Genomic DNA, 15,637 nt, shown 5'->3' on the forward strand with positions numbered 1-15,637 from the left:
TTAGAGCTCAGATCCTGTCATGCGAGAGAATCAGGCGTAGAGTATAGCTCTATACAGACCAGTGTGAGACCTTGGGCATGTTACTTGACCTCTCTGAGCCTCGGTTTTTCCTAGTCGGTCCAGTCTTATAGAACCAATGTGAGAATTAAATGAAACCATGTATGTCAAATGCTTTAGCCAACTGCCTGGCCTGTACTAAGAGACTGACCCACTTTGGCTATCATTACTACTAGACACAGATACTTACTGAGAACCTACCATGTTCAGTATCCTCCGAGTTTATTATCCCATTCAATCCTCACATACACACGGCAAAGAGGATATTATCCCAATGTCCAATGTGGGAAAAATGAAACTTAGTTCAAACAACTCACCCGAAGTCACATGGGAGTAAGTGGCAGAGCTGAAATTTAAATCGAAGCTTCTTTGATACCACAGCCTATTGCTGATCTTTCTACTGCAAGAGATTGACCAGATGACACTTACTTTCCCTGAAAAGTACTGATGGTCATAACTAATCAAATGGAACTGATTCACTTCATATCAACAGACACTTAAAGGGCTCCTAGTATATGCCTAGTGCTGTGAAAGATGAAGAAAAAGAGATGGCCCGATCCTTAAGCATAGGTTAGTATTTATTTGAGAGTGAAAGACAGGAAGATGGATGGGAGTGTTAAGTACTAGTGAAGGCTCTGGACCCCAGGGGCTCCCATGATCACAGGCAGTATCTTAGTTTCAGCTGTTACGACAAAAATACCTTTGAGTGACTTGAACAATAACCTTTTATTTCTCACAGCTCTGGAGCCTGGGAAGACCAAGAGTGAAGAGCTGAGAGATTCGTGTCTGGTAAGGACCTGCTTCCTGGTTCACAGATGGCCATTTCCTCTCTGTGTCCTCACATGCTAGAAGGGGCAAGAGAACTCTTTGGGGTCTCTTTTATAAGGGTACGAATCTCATTCATGGGGACTCCATCCTCATGACCCGTTGCCTCCTAAAACCCCAGCTTTCAACACCATTACTTTGGAGGTTTGAATTTCAACTCACAAAGTTTGAGGGTACATAAACCCTCAGTTTATAATAGGCAGTGATCTCTGGCTCACGTGGTCAAAATATCTCACAAGAAGGTCCAGGGAACTTATTAGAGATTCTGGGAGAACTGAGAGAGCTGTCGTGGGTAGAAGGATGGTCATCTAATCCTTGGTGGTATGGGGCCACTGTAAACCCCCAGAAGCCAGTCCAGGTGCCCCTTCTGTGGGAAGCATTTCCTGATGCCTAGGTCCCTGCGCCCTGCATCCTTCTCTTCCACATTCAGTGTTTTGTCACTCACACTTTATTGACTATGACTTCACTATCTGTGAGCTCCTTGATCTTTCTCCTTTGACACTCCTTTCATTGCACACAGCCTGGCACCTAGAAAATGCTAGAATCTTATCCCCACAGACTTGCAGGGAGGAAGGAGCATCTGTCTTGCTGTCTGCATTGCCCTGGTCCAGGCTAGTGATCTCTAAGGTGATGTTTCCCAGTTGTCCTTCCAGCCAAGAGATAACAAGTGCTGGATCCCAGAGGACAGAGGCAATAATGAGTCCTGTGCATTCCCTACAGCCCCATGCAGTGAATTCCTCCTGCTCCTGCAACCACAGGTCTTGGGATATACTTGGGCATTGACCCCACCTCGTCAATCTTTCTATGTAGTGTTTCCCTTGGCCACCAGAGAGCTCCTTGCCTCAAGAACTTCTCTATGGCCTCCTGGGAGACCATTCTCATTCTACAATGTCTCTGAGGCCATCAGAGATATAGACTTTGGGTGGCTCAGAACTAGCAGATAGAAATACAAGCCAAAGTTAACACACATCCTTCAGTTTTCAGGATATACTGTTTACTTTTGTTCACAGGCTCTTTCTTCGTCTACTCTACTTCGATAAATCTTACTGTCCTTTTGGAGTCAGTGTAAATCCCCTTCCTTTAGGAAACCTTTCTACCCTTATAAACCCCCTCTTTGTAACCCTCATTATACTACAAATTAATTGTTTAATTATCTTTCTATATTGTCATTCATCTTTAGTCATAATTACTTCAACAAATGAATTCATTAGCTACAGGACTTTGAGGATGCAAAAAAAAAAAAAAAAAAAAACCAAACCTTTCATAGACTGACAGTTTGGGGAAAATACCTGGGTAGTTTTTAGATGTGCTTCAGTGGGGATGTCCGAGCCTGACAGCATTCAGCAGCTCTGAGTAAGACCCAGGAGGAGAGGCTGGAAAGAAGGAATATAACAATGGAAAACTTTACTCACTTGAAAATTTGTACATGAGCCAGTCCTGAAATCAAATGTGATCTCATCAAAGCTTCCTGGCCTTGATCAGAGCCATATAGCTTTATGTGTGTGTGCATTTGTGCACGCATGTGTGTGTGTGTGTGTGTTTGCTTTTCAGACTACAAAGTGCTGTCATAGTGTTTCAACAGTCTTGTGTATTAAGCACAATCTAGTTCCTCTCATTCATAGATGAGAAGTCTAGAGTTTGAGAAGCAACCCACCCGAGTCCTACAGCAACAGCATATGCCCCTTGCCTTCTGATTCCCATGGCAGATGCCTTATTCACTTCTCATACCTCCAATCTGAAAGGTCTTCAGACACCTAAGAGATAAATACTTATCTCTACTTCTTTTCTCAAAGGATTTAACATGCCTACTGTCTTAATTTCACCATGAAGGTTTGCAATGGTATTCCACAGTAGTTTCATATGGCGTTCTTTCTCATGGAATAAGATGACAAACACTCACCCTGAGAACATAATTAAAAGTGGGAAATTAAGGCCAAGTAAAGAGAAAATATTAACATGCAAACCCTATGTATCTACAGGATTGATATATTTGACCCTTATTTGTGTCTTTTAGTTCTCCAGCATCTAAAGAAAAATTTGGAGATAGATTTAGTCATTTGCTCTTAGGAAAATAGTATTTCCTGAGCTAAAGAAATCTTTTGCAAGCATTAGATCTCAGGGAAATCTTTTCAAGGGGCTTCAGCATTTATTCAACAAATATTTATTTTTATGTTCCATGTACCAGGCACCGTGCTAAAACATGGATACAGAGAATGAACAAATATTGACCTTGTGAAGCTTTGTTTAGTGGGGAAGTGATGTTCAATACACACTTTTTACGTATCATGATAAGGCCAATAATAGAAAAAGCATAAGATGATGGAAGAGAATACGAAGTGACTTGGTTTATTTTGGGAGTTCTGGAAGGTCTCTTGAGAAAGTATTATTTTGGCTCAGAGCAGAGGGTGATTAGGTTTTGACAACGGGAGCATGTGGAAGAACAGGCATTCTGTTCAGCAAGAACAGCAGATGCAAAGGCTCTGAGGCAAGGAAGAGCCTGAAGGCATTCCAGAAATTTACAGAAAGACAGTGTGGCAGTGTGGGCCCCAGAGAGCAAGGGGAGTAATGCCTGAGATGAGCCCTAGGAATGGGAAGGGTCAGATCCCCCAGAGTCTTGTTGACCTTAGTAAGACCTGGTCATTATCCCGGGATAATTATCCTGGTCATTATCCCAGGTCTTACTAAGGTCAGGGTGGGGGGAGGTATTAAAGCTACTGAAGAATTTTAAGCGAGAAAGTGCCTGTTGATACTTGCATTTAAGACGATGCTCTGGCTATTATAGATAATGGCAAAAGAAGTGAGCAGGGGAAAGAATGAAAGTCTGGAGACTACAAGAAAGCTATGGAAATGTCCTGGCCTGAAAAGAAGGTAGTCTGGAAATATAACAAGATATGGGCAGGCTCAAAACACTCTGTAGAGATAGAAACTTGATGAGCTCGATGCAACCATGTTATATCGGGGGAAGATGATTACTGCCCAGAGGAAAATCACGGACAATGTCCCTCTCCCAGAAATCAGGACCTATGAAATAAGGGTGGGGCAAAAAAAACGACCTTCATTTAAATAATTGATAAAATTCTCGTTGGGCAGCAGAAGACATTTCAAAAGGATATGCACACTCACAACCCAGCTGTGTAACCACATAGTCACTGCAGCTCACATCTGGGAGTTTTCAGCAAGTGACTGGAAAGAAGCTATTTTAGGTTCTTTCGTATGTTCTTTTTGTCACAAGCGGAGTTCGGTCTCACAGTTATGATGGTGAGAAGCAGGCTTGACAGATTTTGACGCAGCAAAGCACAAGAATTATCTGCAGATTGTTCCCTGAGGAAATGGGTCTCCCTCCATGGGCAGATGCTGGCACTCCTTGATGACTCACTTCCGAGGGGCTCAGCCCTGTCGTGGGCTTGAAGGAAAGAGGAAGCCTGGCATCAGATCCAATACCAGTGACACAGTGGCTTCTTGCCTGCTTTTTAGTAGTTGCTCCAATGGGCGCATCTGTGCCCAGAATTTGTCGGCTTGTGGGAAAAGACAATGAAGTTGTGTTTCCTGTATCCAAAACGATGACTTCATGGTTCTTGTAAGGCAGAATAAGAATTAGGACGGAGGAGGTGGGGAATTCTTGGTGTTAAAGGAGCATGTTACAAAGTTTGAGTTTCGCACTGGATGCAATCTGGAATGCTCCCTATCTGGGAAACTGTAAAGTCCAAAGCATTAACTATGTTGGCAATAAGGACCCATGTTTCCTCCCATTTAGCTAGTTTTAAAAGAAATTATGAGTCTCCATGTTGTTGGAGTGATGTGTGTAGACTTATTTTCCTTTCCTGTGCTGAAAGCATGATATAGAGCAGTGGCTTTTAAAATTTTTTGACAATGATCCATAGCCATAAGTGAGTTTTATATTGTGACTTTGAACATACGTATGTACTGGGAAAAGCTTCATGAAAACTAGCACTACAATGTGTAACACACAAGGGCAGTTTCTATCATATTTTATTTGTTGTTAGTTTATATGTAAAAATCTACTCGTGACCCAATACACTGGTTTCAAGACCCCCTCACAGGTGTGACCTGCAGTTGGAAAACATACAGGTAGAGGAAAGACTATGGGTCTTGGAAGTCTTGGCTCAAGACCTAGCTCTCTAACTTAAGGCCTGTGAGGGTTTTCTGAGCCTTAGTGTATCAGTCAGCATGGGCCACAGTACGCTTCAGTAATAAACAGCCCCAACATTTCAGTGGCTTAAAACAATAACATATTTCACTTTCACTTACATTGGGGGCTCTACTCATAGTAGTGACTTAGCGATCCCAGCTGCTGGAGCCTCCACATCAACCTGCTTCCCCATCTGCTGTGAGAGCAATTTAACTTCCAGCCATGACCCTTTCTTGTATGAGTCTGGGACAGTCACAGCACCAGGGCTGGCTTTGTGGATGTGTGACCTGTGCAGTCACTCAGGCCCTGGTGCACAGAAGGCCTTGTGACTGGTTCACTGCTGAGCTGTCACTGTCTTGAAATTCTGAATAATTATCGAAGAAGAAGCAGCCCCACATTCTCCATTTGCCCGAGGCCCCACAAATTAGGTAGCTGGTCTGCATATAGTCTCTTTGAGTCTTCATGTCTTCATCTGTAAAACGGGATCACAGTGCAGAACTCATAGGGCTCTTAGGAGAACTAAGAGAAGGAAGGCAAGGAGGCATAGAGCTCTCGTTGTTAACTTGCTGACTGTATCTTCAGTCATACCTGTATAGAAAACCTCTACTTAATCCAACTAGTCTCCTCATCCGGAATGCTCTACTTCCTCATCCTGCTTTCCTTCTACCCTTCAGTCTATCTGAGTTTTTTTTCATTATTCGAGATTCAAATCTAGTGTTTCCTTGGGGCCACCACCCATGACTGCCCAGGCTGTTCTCAGCAACCCCACAACGTTCACTATGGATCTATCTTAATGACTCTCTCATTTTTGTTCTATCTTTTCATTTTGACTCCCCGCCACCCCAGCTCAGGACCCATTGCTTCTTGCCTGGGATATTTAGTAGCCTTCTAGTTTGTTGTCCTATCTCCAGTTGGCCCTTCTTTGCACCCTCTACAAAGCTGGGGTCATTTTCCCATCATTCTAAAATGTCTTTTCAATCATGTCATTTCCATATTCAGAGAATTTCAATGGCTTTTGCCTGGTAAGGGATGTAGGTATTAGTCTTGTATTCAGGATCTGGCTCTGGGCCCCCTTTCTAGTCTAATCTTCCTTTGCTCCCTTCATAAACCCTGCCTCCCTGCTCTACGCACTGTCTCTGAACCAAGCTCATTCTCCAGTCTTGAGCTCCTTGCACATTTGTTTCCTTCTGTCGAAGTAACCTGCTCCCAACTTGTACTGGGATTTCACCGCTCAGCTGAAATCCAGCCTCTTAACCAAGCACCTCTTGGGCAGACCCAGATGAAAAGACTCCCTCTTTCTTTCAAATTCCTAGTGTTTCTTGAAATTTGACATATTTACTGTTGCGTTGGGCAATTCACCCAATGTCTTGGTTGTCTTTCAGCTGGGTCTGTGTTCCAGAGAATGGGGACAATAACAAGATGTATCTATTGCGCCAGCAGCACTTAATGGGAGGCTGGAGTGAGGGGCTCCTGCAGAGACTGCCCGGGGCTCTTTCTGATTCCTTCCACTGGTCTGAGTCATCCTTCCTCCAGGCCCTTTTGGTGCTTGGTACATTCTTCTAACCTCACCACTTTCCATTCCAATTATTTCTTGACATGACTAGCTCCCTTACTAGGCATGTCTTGTTCATTACTGTAGCTCTGATGCCTCTCACAGGACTTGGTGTCAGTCAACATTCAGAGAATGGGTGGATGGATGAGAGAACAGACACACAGGTAGAAAGAAGTCTTTGACCTCTGTGGGTATGTGTGATGGGGAGGGACCTGCATGTAGCTCTAGTGTAAAATAACTTACGCTGAGATAACAATTGATTACAAAATCTTATTGGCTTCAAATAACACATATTTCTTATTCAAACTCATGTCCATTGTAGGGCAACTGCAATTCTACTCTATCCTCTCTTCATTCTGGGATCATGACTGATAGAGAAGCCTAGTCTGGAACATGCTATATTGTATGGTAGAAGAAAAGAAAAGATGGCAGAGGCATGCAGTAGCTCTCAAAGTGTCTGGGGAAAATGGGTCATGTCATTTTAACTCACACCTTGTTGTCCTCATGGACACAGAAAAGATAATACTCTTAGATAGATGGGCTCAGTACGGGAGGGGTAGTGGGCATTTTTTGATAAGAACATAATTGGTTACAGTGGGGGATGCTTCATGTGGAGGGGAATCCAGTGGTGTACTCTTGGTCTCTCTGTGACCCCACACTCATTCTGACCAGTGGGGTGGACAGGCTCATCCATGTGGTGAGTTTGGATTGAAGGACTAGACACACAGAGCTTTGCATTTGTCTCATCCTTCCTTAGTGCACATGAGCTGCCCATAGGGTGTGTGCTTCCTACCTGGCCCTTCCAGGAACTGAGGGAGAGACGTCCTGGTTCAGGGTTGCCTGTGACTTGGTAGTAGGCCTTTCTAATCCTGGAATTTCATTTATTCATTGGGAGAAGCCATTGCACAAATAACAAGGATGTTTTGATCTTCCTTCAATTTATTCCTCTGCCTTATCCCTCTGCTAGTTTCCAGTGTGGATGAAGAAGAGGGCATAATTTTTTGAGCCCCGCCTTCCCCAAGATGTCTCAATATTAGTGTTCACAGAAATATCAGATTCTGAGAGTGACGTATTTATTCTCACTGGCAGGAAGAGAGGTCTCAGTGTTGCTACTGCCAGGATTGTCTCACTTAAAGAATTTTTCCAAGCGCAAAAGAAAGATTGATATTCTGAAACACAGTATCTAACAGGCTGCTTCCTGCTCCAGGATCATCTTATACAAAAGATACTATGTTCACTCTGAGCCAACTTGGTTGCTTTACAGTCAGAAATCAGAGCACAGTAGAAAATGGACATGTGGGGACATCTGTAGTGAACACTATCTTTTTTTTATTCGAAGCTAACCATCTGAAAAAAATCTCGAAACCTAGCTCTTCACACTAATCTTGGACAGTACACGTGGCACCCAGAGAGTCCTTGTGAGGGGGGATGCTCAAAAGTAGAGTATGTCTATTCTCACTTAATAGGGTGTTTCTCAGAGACCTGAGCTGAGATTCCATCTGGCAAGTGCAGTTAGTGATACGGAACATCTATTTGCATAAGTTGTTACACACAGATGGTGCTTCCATTTTTAACTGGAGGAAGAGAGAGATATTTTGGTATGGCAGGTAGGAAAAAGCAGGGAGAGAAAGGCGAGGCAAAGCTGAGAGAGATGTAATGATTTATTTCTACTTAACTTGGCCACATGAGAGATTGTGGGGGTGAAAATCTAAAGTTTAAGAAATTGTGTTCATGAAAAACTATAAGATCTGAGAAGAAGCAGTGAGATTTTGGAAATAGACACCTAACTTGGTAGTTTACGCAAAGGATTTTTCTTCTCACTAATTCTAAAGCTCAGGGACAGTATTTGTAGGGCTTATGGAGCAAGACAGTGAACACAGAAAGGCCAGAGAGGAAAGCAAGGCTTTTGCCAAGAGTACCAGCCCCTGCGGCACTGATAAGTTTTCTCCTAAAACTGTTGGCTCATAGAAGGATTCAAAGAGAGACTGGGTGAACTTATTCCTGAGAATGTTTGAAGTAGCAGGAGAAAATAAAAGAAACAAAAAAATAAAACTAAGTTATTGGGAATTGATGGTGGTGCTGGGAAGTAGTTAAGAATCATTATTATTTACTCATTGATGAACTTGTGACCTCACATATATTTCCCTGAGACATTGGATCACACCTCGGTACTGGGGTAAATGTTTTGCTTGTGATAGACCCCTTCGTATTTGTTTCCTATTGTTGGTATGACAAATTGGCTTAAATTTAGTGGCTTAAAAAAACACAAACTTATTATCTTATAATTCTGGAGGTCAGAAGTCCAAAATCAGTTTCTCAGGGCTAAAATCAAAGTGGCTACAGGCCTTTTGAAGGCTCTAGAGAACAATTCATTTCCTTGAATTTTCTAAGTTCTGGTTATCACCTGTATTTCTTGGCTTGTGACCTTTCCTTCATCATTGAAGCCAGCAGTGTAGCATTTTTCAATCTCTTTCTCCTGACTTTAACACTCCTGCCCCCTTTCATAAGGACCCTTGTGAAAATATCTTCATTTTAAGGTCCTGAGCTTAAGCACATATGTAAACTCCCTTTTGCCCTATATCCAGCCTATCATACCCTCCAAATAGTTTTCACTGGCTTTGGTTCAAGAGGAGACAAATTCAGCCTGTATTAAGCACATATTGTATGCCCTTTCTCTGCTAGAAACTTTCCATACTTTATTTCAATGAACCCCCAGTGTGACTCTGCAAAAGAGGTATTTATTATATCCATTCTATAAATGACGAAGCAGAGGGTTGCACAGTTAAATTACTCATTCCTTTTGTAAGAGATGGAAATAGGATTTGAGTGCAAATTGGTCTGGCTTAAAAACTCACTCTTTCCCTACAACTTCAAACACTCCATCTCCAGAGCTGTTATTTTCTCATGATTAAAATGACTGGATACGAAATGCCAAGAAATTCATGTCCATGCTTCCCAGAGGAAGGCTGAGGGTCCTGTCAGTACTTCCTGATAGATAGCCACTTTCTCTGTCCCTGGAGTAGGAGAGGTCCCTGATTCCTTCTTTATTCTGGGACTCTGCCCGGGATACCCTGGTGTTGTGGAAGAGACACACCCAAATGCCCTGGATGAGTCACAGACCTTGCCCAGAGCTAGAATGTGATGAGGAGGGAAGGCTCTTGCTGCCTCAGCCTGTGAAAGGTTTCCATTATAGTATTTCTGCCAGAGCAGCAATTCCATTCTTTGATCCTCCTCCCCATGACTACAGAGCCTCAGGCAACCAACTGAGTTAGCGAGAGAGTGAACAGGGCACTGGGGAAAGTGCTGGACTGGAGACCAGGGGACCTGGAGGCTTGTGTCGACATTACCACTGACTTGAGTCCTATCTGGACTAAAAATGTTGGGCCTTTTCTTCTCTTATAATTTAGAGTATTCTTGCTTAGCAAAGGATACCAATAGAATCACCAATATCAGAAAGCCTCTGGATACCATGCATTTGGAGACAACTTTGGCACGTGCTGTACTTTTTCTCAATATGCAGGATGATAGAATGACTAAGAGCCTGGACCTTGCGTTAGAATTCCAGCTCCGTCCCTACTGGCTGGGTTGTCTGGGGCGAGACTCTCTTTCTTCCCCTATAAAATGGGATAATGATGATCATAATCCTCTCTTTCTAGGGTTATTGTGAGGACTGCTCGCCAGTTAGACTGGCAACTGCTGAGGCCCATGCATATGCTCATCTCAGATCTCCCTCTCTATTCTCCTTGAAGCTCCAGTGGAGAAAGGAATGTAGACTCTAGATTCAGAACCACTTGGCTTTTCTATTATGCTCTACTACTCATCAGCTGTGTGACCTTAGACAACTAAATACAACCTGTCGACCCTCAGGGGTTTTCATCTGTAAGATGGGGGTATTAATAATAGCCACTTTGCAGTGAGAACTTGAGGATTAATAGGATGATGCATGGAAAGTCCTAGCAGAGTGCCTGGCATATGGAAAGGGTTTGCTCCCTTCGGATATCATCCTCTTCTTGTGTGATGAACTTCTTTAGCATTTCTCAGCTGCTTTGCATTTAATTCCATTTTCTAAGGTGTCAAGAAACATAATTTGATATTTTGGACAAAGTTACGCTTTTATATTGAGCTCACACACTTGTAAATATGTGCATTAAACTATGTCCTGAGGCAGAGCAAGTGGCACAGATTTTCCAGCACTCTTCACCTCTCAACTCGTAGCCTCCATGTCTGCGAACAATTAATGCAGAGAGGAGGTTTACAGTTGGCCACCCAAATGCATCTTAAACATTTAATTTTAAAAAACTAAAAGGATGAACCCAGCAAACTGCTATAAACTTCAAAGGCTCTATTAAGGATTTGGATATATGGTGTTAAAAGATATATCCAAGATTTCTGGCACTGGGCCTACGAAAAAAAAATTGTGGAGTGACTGTTTCTGTGTGGAATCTAGGGAAAGGGACTGTAGAAGTGAGCCATGTGCCCTGGTTTTTGGCTTAAACTGACCTTAAGAGTAGACTCAAATGACAGTAGACTTAGCTCAACTCTTGGTTCTTACAGATGCAACCAAAAGTTAAGAAAGCTTAGGGCAAGTGAGAATACATTGGACAGAGAGCTGCCAAGGGCAAGAGTTAGATTGGAGCTGCTTTGGACTTAGTCCCTTTCTACCTGGAACGAAAGCAATGATAATTGTGTCAACTAACATTTATTGAGCAATTGTAACATGCTAGATGGCTGTATATTATATTTAATTTACATCTCATAACAAACTATAAAGAAGGAACTATTATTATACCCATTTTCAAAATAAGGAAACTGAGGCTCAGAATGTTTAGATAACTTGCTCAGATCCAAATAGCTTCTAAGTACAAATCTAGAATTTAAATATAGGTCTATTTAATGCTGGATTTCTTTGTGAAACAGTCAAACAGAAGAGATAACGCCTAATATAAGTGGTTCAGCCATTGATCTGCTTGAAGCCTGAGCAATAGATAAGAGGTTGTCTTGGACATCCAAGGTTTGGAAAGTCTAAGACTCACCTTCTCTTTCTGAATTGGATTTGTTGTGCATCTACATGAATCTTTCCAAACAAGCTGCTCTACATTCCTGGCCTAGCAATCCTGTCTACCCAAAGCACAGCAAGGATTTTATCCCCTGACAAATTATTTGTCGGCCTGTTTTCTAGAGAATAAATTTCCTCTTTGATGAAATCCTTACAAAACTCTCAGTACAGACAAGGTCCAGGACATGTTTTTAAATTGCTAACAATGTTTCTTATTAGCTTTTATTTCCCTGGTTGTGATGGAGGGAGGAACAGAAATATTTCCAACTGACCTTATACACTGACTATTGCTACTATTGCTGACTAGCGTGATCTCAGGCCCACAGTTTGGGGACGTTCCCTAAGATGTGGCATTCTTCCCCACACTCCCACCACCCACCATCTATCCATCGTCATCCAAACCACCGCTGTGCTTCTCCTAAAATACTGAATGACCTAATTGTTCTCCCTGCCTAAAGCCTTGCCTCCTCTAATTAATTTCCTTTTTTAAAATACTTTTGTTTTATAAAATAATATAAGCATATGGAAAAGTTTTGAGTAATATAAGAAATAACTATATCACTTAGTGTTAGCAATTTTATTTTTATTTTATTTTTTTTAGGCGAAGCAATCCTTGGTTGACCTCACAGATTGTAAGGACCTTGTCAGCTTACAATCCCTTATTTTTTTTATTTTTTTATGCCTACAGCACCTGGTCTTCCTAGGTGGTCTCCCATCCAAGTACTAACCAGGCCCGACCCTACTTAGCTTCCTAGATAGGATGGGATCAGGCTTGTTCAGGGTAGCATGGTCGTAGACTAGCAACTTTAAAATTACATATGTGCATCCATAAAAGCAATATATGATATCGTCTTACACATATTTAAACTTAGCATAAATCGTATCATACTTCACATATTCTTTAGCGAGTTGCTTTTTCCAATGCAACCTTGTGTTTTGAGAATTAACCAAGTTGTTATGCGTAAAGTTTATTCATTTTGAACTTCTCTATGGAATGCCCTTGTGTGAATATCCTATAATTTAATTTATCCACTCTCGTTTTTGTGTACATTTAGTTTGATTTCGATAGTTGCTAATTACAGCAGCACTGCCATAGGCATCCTTGTACACATCTCTAAGTCTCTGCAGAGTAAATACCTACAGATGGATTTTTCAGGTCACATAACATGCTCATATTTATATTTACTAGATATGGATTTTCCAGGTCACATAACATGCCCATGTTTATATTTACTAGATAGTATCAAAGAAATTGCTCTCCAAAATTATACCAGTTTTCCCTCTCTACAGCACTTTATGGAGAATGGAGAGTTTCCATTTCCCTACACCTTACCAGTAATTGATATTGTCAGATATTTGACAATCTGATGGGTTTGACAACGTGTCTCATTTTCTAAATTTGCATTTGTTGGTGAGAATAATTTTTCACATTTACTTATTACATTTTAATTTGCATTTATTAGTGAGAATAATTCTTTTTATGTAATTATTGGCTGCTGGGATTTTCTCTCTCATGATTTGCCTGTTCACGTCTTTACTATTTTTGTCTCGCATTTTTAGTAGTTATTTTTTGACTTGTAGAAATTTTCACCCTGTGTAGTGTGCATATTATTACTTTTCCAGTTGAAAACTGGCAAAAACTTGCAAATAAATTCTCCAAGTCTATGGCACATTGTTTACATTTTTTTGTGGTGTCTTTATCATGTAGAAGATTTTTGGTTCTACTATATTCAGATTTATCAAACTTTTTATGGTTTGAGCTTCTGCATTTGGTTCAATAGATCCTTGGTTCTGAGGCCAAAGATTTATTTTTCAATCATTTTCTTGGAAAAGTTTTACTTTAAACTGTGATCTTCGATGTATCTGAAATTTATTTTGCACTAGTGTTCTAATTTTGTTTTGTTGCCATGTGGAAAGCCAGTTGTCCTTGTAACTTTTATCATATAGTCTATCTTTTCCCTGTTTATTTATAATGACATATCATATAGTGCCAAGTTTCCATGAGTCTGTTTCAATGTGCTTGATTCTATTATATTAATTTGTTTGTCTCCTCATATCAATAATATATTGTCTTAAATATTATACTGTTAGACTAAAGCTTAATATCTGGTTTTGGTAATCTTAATTATTTTTCTTTAATTTTTTAAATTTTCCAATTTTTTTAATACAAAGAGTATAAGTTCTGGTTGGTGAATTTCAATGAAAATCTTATGTGCATCCATAAAATCTTATTGAAATTTTCATTGAAATTGCAACAAATGTATAGATTATATTTGTGGGAGAATAGCAAGTTCTTTAATACTTATTCAGGCTTTTTATAATATCCTTTAAATTTTTCTTAAAATGTTCTCCTAAAAGTTTATTTACATTTTTGGTAAGAATTTTTTGTAGGTGTCCTGAAGTGTTTCTTGTTATTTTGACAGTATCTTTAATTTCCAATACATTTTTTAATTGGTAGAGCTGTTTTCTGGGAAGACTAATGGATTTGTGATTTGATCTCATAACTTGCAGAATTCTCTTATCTTTTCTAATATCTTTTCTGTTATTTTCTTAGATTTTCTAATCATCTTGCCTGCAAGTGAAGGGTACTTTATCTCTCTTTAAAACCATGCGCTTATTTTTCTTAACTCACTGTCCAGGACTCTCGGACAATTTTAAATAGTAGTGGTGACATCAGGCGTCCTTGGCATCTTCTAGATTTTAAAGGGAATGTTTCTAGTGTTCCATCATAGAGAGGCCATGAAACATAGTGGTTAAAAATGCAAACTCTAGGGTAAGTGGGTTTAAATTTAGGCTCTGTCACTTGCGTGACTTGGGATATATATGTATAATACGTATAATATTTATATATAATATAGATATAAATATATAAATTATGTATACAGTATATATTCTCTGTGTTTATATATATGTACATTTAGAACAGTGCCTACCACAAATTAAATACTCAGTAAGTATTTCATAGTGAAGAAAATAATGATGTTTACTGCAAATTTTTGATAGAGCTTTTATATACTTTAGGAAATTTCTTTATATTCCTACTTTCCCTAAAGTTTTCTTCATAGTAGAGGGGTGAATTGTGTCAAATGCTTTTTCTTCATTTAATAAGAGATAATGTGCTTTTTGTTATTAATATTCCAAAATGGTGGATTAAATGAGTAGATTTTGTGCCATTGAAACATCTTTGCATTCCTGGGCCATCGGTAACCATAACCTGGACGTGACATTTCATTGTTATCGTTACTGCTGATGATGTTGTTCTTGGTACATTTATAATATATAAATATACATGGCATTAAAATATATTTTAGTTATTATTTTGTGTCTCCATTTACAAGTGAAATTAAGCTACATTTTTTATTCTCGCACTAACGTTTTACATTTTGAAAAAGTGAGAAAATATTTGTTCTTTGGGATTAGTAAAGAGTGATTGAATTCATTTGGGCACAAAATTAACATTTAATTTTGTGCAGGATTTTGATTTGTACTTGAGTCAGTTTTGGTAATTTATACGATTTTCGGAAAGCCTTTTATTTCTGCTACATTTTCAAATTTGTGTATTTGAAAAATACACAAAATTAAATAATCTACAAAAATTTGCATAAATTTTGTATTAATTTATGATGATATAAAAATATTCTCTTATCTTTATGTCCCTACTATATTTTTATTTGTTATGACTTTTTTCCTAGTTTATTCTCACTGGGGTTTTATTTATTTTATGAATCTTTATAAAACCAGATTTTCTAAAGGTTGGTTCTTTTCAAAAGAAAAAAAAAATGCTGTGGTGATGACATTTTCATTTGTCATCTTGGCTAAGCTTAAATAGAGTTTCCAGGTAGTCAATCAAACAGTAATCCAGAGGCTGTTGTGAAGGGTTTTGCAGGTGTGATTAAAGTCCCTAATTAGTTGGCTATAAATTAATCATAAGGAAGATTATTTTAGGTGGGTCTGACCTAATCAGGTGAGTTGCTTTAAAAAGAGTTTTGTAGTTTCT

General features: G+C 39.7%; 2 long non-coding RNA genes and 1 pseudogene across 2 annotated transcripts in view; 1 reads left to right on the top strand and 2 right to left on the bottom strand.

Annotated features, from left to right (window-relative positions):
- Positions 1-15,637, top strand: part of LOC111740300 — a 74,378-nt gene that overhangs the window by 36,611 nt on the left and 22,130 nt on the right. The window contains exon 2 of the long non-coding RNA XR_002780576.1: positions 797-846. This is a non-coding gene — a long non-coding RNA (uncharacterized LOC111740300). The remainder of the gene's footprint in view (positions 1-796; positions 847-15,637) is intronic.
- LOC111740299 overlaps positions 1-15,637 on the bottom strand; it is a 69,118-nt gene that overhangs the window by 25,242 nt on the left and 28,239 nt on the right. The window lies entirely within an intron of this gene.
- On the bottom strand, positions 12,320-12,438 carry LOC111740329 (annotated as a pseudogene).

This window comes from Pteropus vampyrus, unplaced genomic scaffold, assembly GCF_000151845.1.
Source record: "Pteropus vampyrus isolate Shadow unplaced genomic scaffold, Pvam_2.0 Scaffold61, whole genome shotgun sequence".
Taxonomy (NCBI): Eukaryota; Metazoa; Chordata; class Mammalia; order Chiroptera; family Pteropodidae; genus Pteropus; species Pteropus vampyrus.